The sequence below is a fragment of the Saimiri boliviensis genome, chromosome 1 (assembly GCF_048565385.1).
Source record: "Saimiri boliviensis isolate mSaiBol1 chromosome 1, mSaiBol1.pri, whole genome shotgun sequence".
In the NCBI taxonomy this organism is placed as follows: Eukaryota; Metazoa; Chordata; class Mammalia; order Primates; family Cebidae; genus Saimiri; species Saimiri boliviensis.
The window spans coordinates 281,352,362-281,364,369 of NC_133449.1; the positions used below are offsets into that span (position 1 = coordinate 281,352,362).

Genomic DNA, 12,008 nt, shown 5'->3' on the forward strand with positions numbered 1-12,008 from the left:
GCTTATCTAAAGACTGTGGTTCTTGGTTGAGAAAATCTGTAAGGCAAACCCTAAATTTATTGAAAGGGACGTAGTTTGAATTAAGTCTTCTTCACATTTTGAACCGTCCAATATTTTAACTAAAGGTTGGGCAGTTGTACCTCCACTTCTTTTGTTGTTGTTTATAAGACATACTTTCAGCTGCCATATTTGGCAGGCATTTCTTGCCACTTGGAAAGGCCAATAATTTTTTTAAAATAATCTACTTCTATTCATGTCTACCCTTTCCTCAATCTATCTCTCTTCTCTCATATTTTACTGTAAACTGCAAGAAGAAGCCAGGCAGTATCTGTAGCATGTAGCTATACAGCTGACTCTTGAACAACACAGGGGTTACGGGGACTAACCCTCTGCATGGCCTTGCTGAAAATCACAAATGACTTTTGACTTCTCAAAGCTTGACAATTAGTAGGCTACTGTTGACCAGCAGCCTTACAGATAACATATATAGTCAGTTATCACATATTTTATATTTCTATGTATTAAATACTGTATTCTAAAGTAAGCTGGATAAAGCATATAAATAAGAAAATTGTAAGAAAGACAAAATAGATTTACTATTTCTGAAGTGGAAGTATATTGTCTTACGGCCTTCATCCTTATTGTCTTCATATTGAGTAGTCTGAGTTGGAGGAGGAAAAGGAAGGGTAGGTCTTGGGCCTCAGGGGTGGCAGAAGTGGAAGCATGTCCACGTATGAGTGGAACTATGTAGTGTAAACCTGTGTTGTTCAAAAATCAGCTATATATCCAATCTCATCTTTAAAAGCTCTGATTAGTGCATAATCACAGGACACAATTTTGCTATCTTTTACTGCATATCACAATTCCATCTCTTGTTTCATTTTCAGTAACTTTCCTCTGAACCCTCCCCAAGAGGGCTGAGGGCCTGAGCATCTTCAAATCCAGTTTTCTAACAATTGGTTCCGGAGGATTTAGACTTTCTCTCTCGTGCTTCGTAAAATCCTTCCAGCTTCTACAAACTTTTCGATTTCAAAGCCAGTCACAATATTTTTAGGTATGTGTCGAAGCAGCACACCATTTTCAAATACCAAACACAGTATTTGTTTTCTGTTGTGTGTGATAAATTATCTCAAGGTTTTCGTGGGTCAGGAGTTTGGACATGGCTTACCTAGGTTTTCTGCTCAGGGATTTTACTAGCAAAAATCAAGGTTTTAACTAGGGCTTGACCTCGTCTGGTTCTGAGGGTCAATATACCTGGAGTTCACTTTGATTACTCATGCCGGCTTTCTCTGAGTTTTGTTTTTGGATGCAAAGTCAGAAAACTGCCACCTCTTCACTAATCCTGTAGTGTTAGGGTATTTTAGGAGTCTCTGTTTCTGACTTAATGATACTGAACATGTAAGTAAGTAAAATAATGATAATAAAAAAACCTGCATGCCATAAGAATTGAGGATCGATTTGAACAATAATTTAAATTAAATACAAATAAAAATTAAAAGTTATAACCATATATGTTATGGTTAATTTGTTCAGGAATTAATTGGTGGATTATTGTGAATCCAATATCATGTTAGAAATACTTAAGGTGAAACAACATTAAAATACTCAAAATTGTGCCGTTTGACATTACCAACACAACTTTTCACCATGGTGGATTGCCCTTTCTGCGTTTTAAATTCAGCTATTGGAATGCTGAATAAAACCAAGTATAGAAAAGATGGCTAGCAAATCAAATGAGTAAATGTTTGATGAAGGAATAGTTATTGAATATGAATTTTCCTTGGAGGAGGACATGACTTGGGGAGAAAAGCTTGCTTCAACAGATTTCTTCTACATAGTTTTTTCTTACTGACAGTCTTACAGAGAACTTCTGATTTTTAAAAATAAAAGCTTGAATTCTGATTTTTATTTGGCCTGGTTCTATAAAAACACAATTAGAAAACTTCCAACAAAAGATTCTAATATTATGTTAGTATGCTGCCATGTAATATTGTGTGTTGCTGTTAATTCTGGACAACCTGCAGAGACTTTAGTCATTGTGACTGTATTAGAAACCTGTAAATTGGAGACTGAATTGCAATGGAGTGCTTTGCCACATAACATAGAAAGCTTTGAAGTCATGACCTATATAATAAGTGAGAATATGTTTTGTACAAGTACATATATATTTTTGATGCATTCCTTCTATACTTAAGTGTATACTTTATTATTATTTCAAGAGCTCAGACATGAAAATGAATACAGCTGAAATTTTCTGTAAAATAATTGTTGCATTTTAAAACATTAGACACACTGAGATTGGTAAAGCGGAGGCAAGATAGTGTGATTTAAAGTGAAGTGAAATACATTTCTTAGTAGAAGTAAATATAAATTCTTTCTTGAATATATTTGACTGGATTGTTTCGTTACCCTTAAATAAATGCATACAACAAATTGTTTACTGGTGGCATTTCCTAATTGACAGTTTTTCTCAATATGCTAAGAACAATTATAACTTAATATTTTCTTGTCAGATATTAAACCGTTACATAAGGAGACTGTATCACAATTATAGTCAGAGCTGTGCATTGAGCCATATGCACTGCAAGTGGTGCTGCTTTTGCTTTTTTCTTTCTTTTTTTTTTTTTTAATTTCATTTTAGTTTTTGGGGTACATGTGAAGAACATGCAAGTTTGTTGCATAGGTACACACATGGCAGTGTGGTTTGCTGCCTTCCTTCCCCTCACCTGTAACTGTTATTTCTCCCCATGCTATCTCTTCCCACCTCCCCACCCCCATCCCTCCCCCATTTCCCCCCAACGGATCCCAGTGTGTAGTGCTCCCCTCCCTGTGCCCATGTGTTCTCATTGTTCAACACCCACCCATGAGTGAGAACATGCTTTTTCTATTGTAGCAATAGAGCCATGACAAAATGATCAGCCATATGCTTTTTGCCTTATTTCCAAAAAGCCTATATTATTCTTAGCAGAAAATGTGAGCTATGTATAAATAGGTCCCCACATACTTAAACATAAGTTTCCATAGGGTGGAATATTCTAATAACTTAATTCTTAAAATTACTACTTGAAAATGTTTGCTGCTTCTCACCCCAAATCATGTGAACATGAGTTGCAGTGTACATATTCTGCATTAGTAATGATTAACACCAGTTCCTAATGACAGCCCACCTGAACACTATCATCACTAGTTCCTCGAATTAAACTTGGAAATCAATCACATCAGATACCATTTATTTCTTTGTTTTAGGAAGGCCATTTTGGAAAAGGTCCATAGAGATGGTCTAGTAACCCTGAAGCTTATGAGTACTGTGTGTTCTAATAGAATCTGACAGTTTGGCCCTGATAAGTAGATAGAGGATGATGTTGGGTGATTGATAGATAGATAGACAGACAGGTAGATAGATAGATAGATATCACCAAATTACTACAAATCTCATTTTTCTCATTGTACTTCCAGAACATCACAAGCTATTTTCTCATCTTAAGATTGCTATTTCTCATTTCCCTGACGTTAAAGGACTCAGTCCTTAAATTTCACTCCCTAGGTAACCCCTTCCAGGCACTTTAGACTCCCTTCAACTCCAGATTTTTTTCTTCTAGATACCAGTCATCTATCTTGACACTTCTGCTTTGATGAACATTGATACTTCTTAACTCCTGTCTTCACAGCACTTAAGATAACCTGACATACGACATATGTTTGCCTATTCCTAGTACAAATAATAATGTGTGGCACACAGTAGATACTCAATAAATAATTGCTGAATGACTGATCTATTCCTAAAGTATTTGACGCATCGATTTGACCTCTGTAAGTGTAATTTGTATCTGTTTTAGGAAATAGAAATCATATATCAAATCGCATTGCAACTAAGGACGTGGTAAACTGATTTGGCCTATGAAGATCAGAGAATAAGCATAATTCTTAGGCCTTTTGCTTTTGGGTTCTGAAAGGGATTATTATCTTCTGAGAATACATATTTAGTTTTCTTCTTTCAATATTGACTTTACAATGTTAACACTTCAATCCAATAGGCATTATGTTTTGTACATATAAAACATATATATTATTTTGTATAATGCATGTAATATATACATTAGGAATTATAATCAAGTTTTACTTAATTTATTGGAATATCTAATGGTCACTATTCTAGAAAGATATATATTTTTATTGATTTACAATACTCTTGTTAATCATATTATACTTTAGGTTATACTGAACTTTCTTGCATCTCGATTCTCATCTTTCATATTCTCTTTGTTTGAAAGTGTAGTAGTTATTAAAATCATGAAACATTAAAGTTAGTAAAATAACTTTTATAAATATTATTTAATATTATGCAAAATCACTAAAATGTATTTAAATATTGACCATGTTTAAGGCACACAACTAAGCGTTTAAATAAATTAAACACTGAAGTTAAAACTTCATGTTTTGAAGTAACAAGGTCAAAGAACAAGACTAAATTGCCTATAACTACATGGCCAACACGTGAGACAGGTAAAATTCTAACTGGATATAGTCTTAAAACATCATGCCCTAAAAGGAAAAAAAAATATATAGAACTTCAAATTTCTCAAAAATTTATTTCTTTAAAAATTTATTTGCTATCCAAACTCAGTTCTGTTTAATATGTAACATAACAAATATGCTTGAACTATGCATAGATTTATACATGTTGAAATGTATGTTTTATATTTTTCTTTTATTTTTCTGCAGTACTGAACCCCTGCAATATATAAGAACACATATCACCAAACATTCCTGAAGTGATTTATAAGGTAAAACTTTTAATTTCTGTTATAAATTTATAATTTTCTGTTCAAAATATTATAGAAATGTCAAAATTATTGTCATAGTTTCTCTTAAGGATCTTCTAGAGTTATAATGAATTATTTAACAATTTGGTATCTTCCGTGTTTTAAAATCACACTTTAAGAAACTCAACTTTTATTATATATATAGGGGCTATATGTGCAAGTCTGTTACCTGGGTATATTGTACCCAGGTAGTGAGAGTAGTAGCCAGTAAGCAGTTTTTCAATGCAGCCTCTCTCTTCTTCCGTCCCTCTTCCAGTGGTCTTCCATGTCTTTTGTTTCCTCATTTATGCTTGTGTATGCTCAATCTTTAGCTCTCATTTATAAGTGATATCTGGTGGTATTTATTTGTTGTTGTTGTTCCTGATTTACTTGCTTACAATTAAAGCCTTCAGTTCCATCCATGTTGCTGGAGAGGACATCATTTTATGCTTTTTTAAGGCTGCATAGTATTCCATGGTATATATATATATATATATATATATATATATATATATATATATATCACAGTTTTTAAAATCCAGTCTACCATAAATTGGCGCCTAGGTTGATTCCATGTCTTTGCTATTGTACCTAGTGTTGTGATGAACATACAAGTTCATGTGTCTTTTGGTATAATGATCTATTTTCCTTTCAGTATATACACAATAATGCAATTGCTGAATTGAATGGTAGCTCTGTTTCAAGTTATTTGAGAACTCTCCAAACTGGTTGCCACAGTGGCTGAACATAATTTACATTCCTACCAACATGTATAAGAGTTGTTTTTTCTTTATAGCCTTGCCAGGATCTGCTGTGTTTTGACTTTTTAATAATACCCATTCTGACTGTTGTGAGATGGTATCTCACTGTGGTTTTGATTTTCATTTCTCTGATGATTAGTGGTGATGAACATTTCTTCATAAGTTTGTTGACCATCTGTATGTCCTCTTTTCAGAAGTGTGTGTTTATGTCCTTTGTCCACTTTTTAATGACATTATTGGTTTTTTGCATGTTGATTTAAGTTCCTTATAAATCATGGATATTGGACCATTGTTGAATGCATAGTTTGTGAATATTTTTCCCATTCTATATGGTATTTGTTTATTCATATATATATATATAAATATGGTATTCATTTACTCATATATATATATATATATATATATATATATATATATATTTGCTGTGCAGAAATTCTTTAGTTTATTTAGGTCCCACTTGTCTTTTTGTTGTTGTTGGCAATTGCTTTTGGGGACTTAATCCAAAATTCTTTGCCAAGGACAATGCTGAGAAGGGTAGTCCCTGTTTTCTTCTAGGCTTTTTATAGTTTGGGGTCTTATATTTAGGTTTTTAATTTGTCTTAAGATAATTTCCGTATTTAGCGAAAGGTGGTGTCCAGTTTCATTCTTCTGCATATGGCTAACCAGTTATCACAGCACCATCTCTTGAATAAGGAGTCCTTACCCAGTTGCTTGTATCTGTCATCCTTGTTAAATATCAGATGATTGTAGATGCATGCCTTTCTGAGTTATTCTGTATCATTGGTGCGTGAGTCTGTTTTTATGCCAGTACCATGCTGTTTTGGTTGCTGTAGCCTTGTAGTATATTAATTTAATTAGTGTTCTGCCTCCAGCTTTGCTCTTTTTTCTTAGGATTGCTTTGGCCCTTTTTTGGTTTCGTATGAATTTTAGAATAGTTTATTCTAATTCATTGAAGAATAATATTGGTAGTTTGATAAGAATAGCATTGAATCTGTAAGTTGCTTTGGGTAGTATGGCCATTTTAATGATATTGATTATTTCAGTCCATGAATATGAAATGTTTTCTCATTTATTTGTGTTGTCTTTAATTATTTTCAGCATCATTTCATTCCCCTTGTAGAGATCTGTCACCTTCCTGGTTAGCTCTTTTCCTGGGTGTTCTATTTTTTGTTTTTGCTATTGTCAATGAGATTGTGTTCTTGATTTGACTCTCAGACTGAATGTTACTGGTGTATAGAAATGTTAGTGATTTTTGTACATTGGTTTTGTATCCTCAAACCTTGCTAAATTGTCTATCAGTTCTAGTAGCCTTTAATGGAGTCTTTAGGGTTTTCTAAGTATAGAATATACTATCAGCAAAAAAAGGTAGCTTGACTTCTTTTCCTATTTGGATGCATTTTATTTCTTTCTCTTGCCTGAGTGCTCTGACTAGCACTTGTAGTACTATGCTGAATAGTAATGGTGAAAATGGGCTTTGTTGCCTAATTCCAGTTGTCAAGGGAAATGATTCCAGCTCTTTCCATTAAGTATGATCCTGGCTGTGAGTTTCTCATATACAGCATTTATTAATATTTGGTATATGCAACATACCAAAAAAAATTTTTTTGAGATGGATTCTTGCTCTGTCAGCCAGGCTAGAGTGCAATGACACAGTCTAGGCTCACTGCAACCTCTACCTCATGGGTTCAAGGGATTCTCCTGCCTCAGCCTCCTGATTAGCTGGGAATACAGGCATGTAACACTACATCCGGTTAGTTTTCTGTATTTTTAGTAGAGAATAGGGTTTCACCATATTGGCCAGGCTAGTCTCAAACCCCTGACCTTGTGATCCACCTGCCTCAGCCAGAAAAGTGCTGGGATTACACACATAAGCCACTGGGTTCAGCGCAGTTGTTTTTTTTTTTTTTTTTTTTTTTTTTTTTTTTTTTTTTTTAAATTTACTTAGATTTGCTTTATGACCAACCATGTGATTGATCTTAGAATATGTTTTGTGTAAATATGTGAAAAATGTAAATTTTTTTGATTGTTAAATAAAATGTTCTATAAATGTTTACTTGCTCCAGTTGGCTAATGTTACCAAATGTTACTGTGGCAAGTTTAAATCCAGAGTTATTCGTTTTCTGTTTCAATGATCTGTGTAATGTTATAAGGGGGTGTTGAAGCCTCCCATTTTTATTATGAGGTTGTTTAAGTCTTTTCATAGCCAAGAAGAACATGGCTTATGAATCTGAGTGCCCTGATGTTAGGTGCATATATATTCGGGATAGTTAACTCTTCTTGTTGAATCATATTTTTTATCGTAATATAATGCATTTTATTGTCTTTTGTAAATTTTATTAGCTTATAGTCTGTTCTGTCTAATATAACAATAGTGAATACCTCTCCTTTTTGTTTTCCATTTGCATAGCAGATCTTTCTTCATTTCTTAACTTTGGTGTCATTATATGTGATATGTATCTCTTCAAGATAACAGGTGGTTGGGTCTTATGCTTTTATCTAGCTTGCCACTCTATGCTTTTAAGTAAGGTTTTAGCCCATTTATATTCAAGGTTAGTACAAATATGTGTGATTTTGATTGTGTCACTGTGTCGTTAGCTGGATGTTACATAGGCTTGATTGCATAGTTGCTTTATGGTGCATGTGGACTACGTGCTTAAGGGTTTATGTGTGTGTGGTAGCAGGCATCATTCTTTTAGTTCCATGTTTAGCACTCCATTAAGAACCTCTGGTAAGGCTGTTCTAGTTGAAATAAATTCCCTCGATATTCGCTTATCTAACTAAGGTTTATTTCTTCTGCCCCTATGAAGTTAGTTTGGTGAGAAACAATTCTTGGTTGTAATTTTCTTTCTTTAGGAATGCTGAAAGTAGGCTGGATACAGTGGCTCACATCTGTAATCACAACACTTTAGAAGGCCAAGACAGGTGGATCACCTGAGGTCAGGAGTTTGAGACCAACCTGGCCAACATGGTGAAACCCTGTCTCTACTAAAAATACAAAAATTAGCTGGGTGTGGTCATACATGCCTGTAATCCCAGCTACTTGAGAGGCTGAGGTGGGAGAATTGCTTCAACCCGCGAGGCGGAGGTTGCAGTGAGTCAAGATCATGCCACTGCACTCTGGCCTGGGTGACAGAGATAGACTCCCTCTCCCTCCACCCCCCAAAAATTATGCTGAAAATAGGTGTCAGTCTATTCTGACTTGTAAAGTTTTTGATGATATGTCTACTGCTAGCCTCATGGGTTCCCTTTGTACATGACTTGACACTTCTCTCTAGTTTCCTTTAAGATTTTTTTTTCTTTTGTGATGACCTTTTTGAATCTGATGACTATATTCCCTGGGTACTGTCATCTTGTACCATATCTAGCTGACTTTCTCAGTATTTGTTGGATTTGCATGTCAACCTCTAGAGAAATTAAAGAAACTTTTGTGGACTATGTCTCCAAATATATAGTCAAGCTGCTTATTCTCTTCCCTTGACTCTCAGGAATACCAACCCCTCATAGATTTTTTCTCTATGTATAATCCCATGTTGCTTGGATATTTCATTTAACTTTTTACATTCTTTTAAAATTTTTGTCTGAGTTAGTTCCAAGAACCAGTCTTCAAGCTCTGAGAGTCTTTCCTCAGTGATTTTTTCAGCCCTAGAAATTAAGTATGGTTCTTTTTAAAAAAAATGACTCTTTCTTCATTCAGCACTCAGATCATTTTATTGGATTATTTGAATTTCTTGGGTGGAGTTACAACTTCTTCCTGAATCTTGCTGGACTTCCTTGGTATCTAAATTCTGAATTCTGTGTCTATCATTTTAGTTACTTCAAACTAGTTAAGAACCATTGCTGAAGAACTAGTAGATGTCTTTAGAGGTAAGCAGACACTCTGGCCTGAATTTCCAGAATTCTTCTACTGATTCTTCCTCAGCTTGGAGGACAGGTGTTTCTTTATCTGTGGTGTATGTTGAGTATAGTTAGCTGGCATTGTTTCTGGATACTTTCAGAGGGCCAGTGCTCTGTACAAGATCTTTATGTGTGTGTGAATTCTTGTGCCTGGTTTCACTCACAGGCATACATATTAGCAGAATAATTTTTGGTGTTGTGGTTTGGGATGCAACCTATTAGATGATACTTTAGTGTAATGGCTTGTAGCTAGAATATCACCCAGCTGCACAAGACGTTTGCATTTAGTCAGCCATCTTATCCTTCTCTCCTCTGAAATTGCTCATTTAAAAAATATCATTTAACCCATTCTTTTCTCAAATAAATAATTAAACGTTTTCTTATTGGTACACTTTTCAAATGTCATAGGATGTAGGACCAGCCAAGTTGCATTGACATTATGCCAACTTTTAGAGGTATTACTAGATTTATTTTTTTTTTGAGTTCAAATGTAGAGATACAATGGTTCCTGATTATTAATAACCATTTGCCTATGTAAATCTGTCTTACCGACAATGTTTACTAACACAAAATCCCTTATCATTGAATAACAACTAAGTATAATAGATAACAATATTGAAAAAGATAAATTGATAGTCAATAAAATATACCTTTCACTATTTTGATGAGCAATTAATATTTTTATATACAGTTGCCTTGCATAATAAAAAAAGTCTGCTTAAGTATTGGATTTTTTTTACCAAAAGATGAAATATAAGAAAGCAAGTATTAGATCAAATATACTATTTTTAACTTACTTCGTGTAAAGTGCACTTCATCACACATAGTCTATATTGTTACCTAACTTTTCAGATTAGTATGCGTATATGGTATGAAATTCTCATGATTTATATAAATGAAAAAGATTAAAAGTACTGACATTGCAAAACAGATATTTTCAAATCAAATCTATTGTTTTATGTAGTGTGCTCATTAATATTTTTGAACATTATATAGCAAAAATACAGTGGGTGGGTGCGTTTTGTGAAAAAAAAGTTGCATTAATATTCCTGTCCCAGAATGCAAATTAAAAAAAAATGTAACTTTAAAAATTAAAATATTAATTCGAATTTATTATTAAATTATTTAGTATGTTTAAATTTTACATCATCATCCTTGAGTCTGTGTGTAATTGTACACAGAGTTATATTTACACCAAATAATGGTTTCTCCATGTTAGAGCTAAGTTTCATAGCACAATTTTGGAAAGGGTTATAGTAGAGCTTGTAGAACATCACAAATTTTATCTTACAAGTTAAAGCTCAATCACAGCCCAATTTTTATGTTAGTTCAAGTTTCCATGCCTCTCAGTCAAATTAACAGAGTTATATGCAATGCAGAGCGGAAGAATGTGACACTGTTCACTTACTGAATTTTATCTAAATGTGTTTGGCTGGCTGGGCATGATTGCTCATGTCTGTAACCCCAGCATTTGGGGGGCCAAGGCAAGGGGATCCCTTGAGGCCAGGAGTTAAAGGCCAGTCTGGTCAACATGGTAAAACTCTGTCTGTACTAATAATACAAAAATTATCTGGATGTGGTGGTGTGCGGCTGTAATCCCAGCTACTCAGGAGGCTAAGGCAAAATGGCTTACTTGAACCCAGGAGGTGGAGGTTGCAGTGAGCCCCAGATGACACCACTGCACTCCAGCCTGGGCGACAGAAAGAGACTCAATCTCAAAGAAAAAAAAAGTCAGACTACAACATCACTGAAACCTTTTTTTAAAAAGGAAGTAGAACAATAATAACCAAAAAAAGGTGGAAGAAAAGATTTTACACAAATTGTCTTTGTAAGTAGAGCCCTAACCATGTCATTATATTGACTTTATATTAAACCTCATTTAATCTTTGGCTCTTTTAAGTTATTCATTAAATGCTATTGTAAAATATAACATTATGGGAGCTTGAATATCAAGAGCATTTAATCAGTGAAGATAGACTTGGTATTAATATCCCTGAAAGAAGGAATTTTTTTCTATTTTGGTTAGTCATGTTTGTAATTTTCATCTCAATTTACATTCTTAAAAAAAATCCCCAGTATGGTAGCCAGCAGTTTCCTTGTTAAAGGATATAGGCTTTCTTTTCAGAAGAATGTTCACACTCTTTTCATTTATAATTTATAACAGCAAACATTTCATCAAAATTTTCTCCAGACAAAAAATTCTCAAAAAGGCACATTTTCACTTTAAATTGATGATTGATTTGTCTGTACAATAGAATTCAAAAGATCCTTGTTGATTTTTTAGTGCACTAGAGCCATAAACTGCATTATGAGTTTTAAAGGAGTTTATAGTTATTTCATAATTTAAAAGATTTTCCCAAGTTCAGTAGGGAATTAAATAAAAAATTATTTATTTAAATGAAATGAATGTCAGTACATAATTTATACACATTTATATTAAAACGTTACCTCACATCATTCTGATAAATTTTTAAAAATATTTTTTGAATCATATAATGAATTTTGCTTGATCACATAATTTAATATTTACTCTTCCCTTTTGTCTTCGCAA

The 12,008-nt window shown here is 33.7% G+C and overlaps 1 protein-coding gene across 5 annotated transcripts in view; it reads left to right on the top strand.

Annotated features, from left to right (window-relative positions):
• CDH18 (cadherin 18) overlaps positions 1-12,008 on the top strand; it is a 1,096,529-nt gene that overhangs the window by 277,997 nt on the left and 806,524 nt on the right. For 4 of the 5 annotated variants that reach the window (XM_074386991.1, XM_074386980.1, XM_074386983.1 and 1 more), the window contains one exon: positions 4,723-4,784. The gene's annotated coding sequence lies outside the window, so the exon portion shown is untranslated. Of the gene's footprint in view, positions 1-894; positions 1,055-4,722; positions 4,785-12,008 lie in introns of those variants that run through there. The other variant, XM_074386989.1, reaches the window with a different exon arrangement.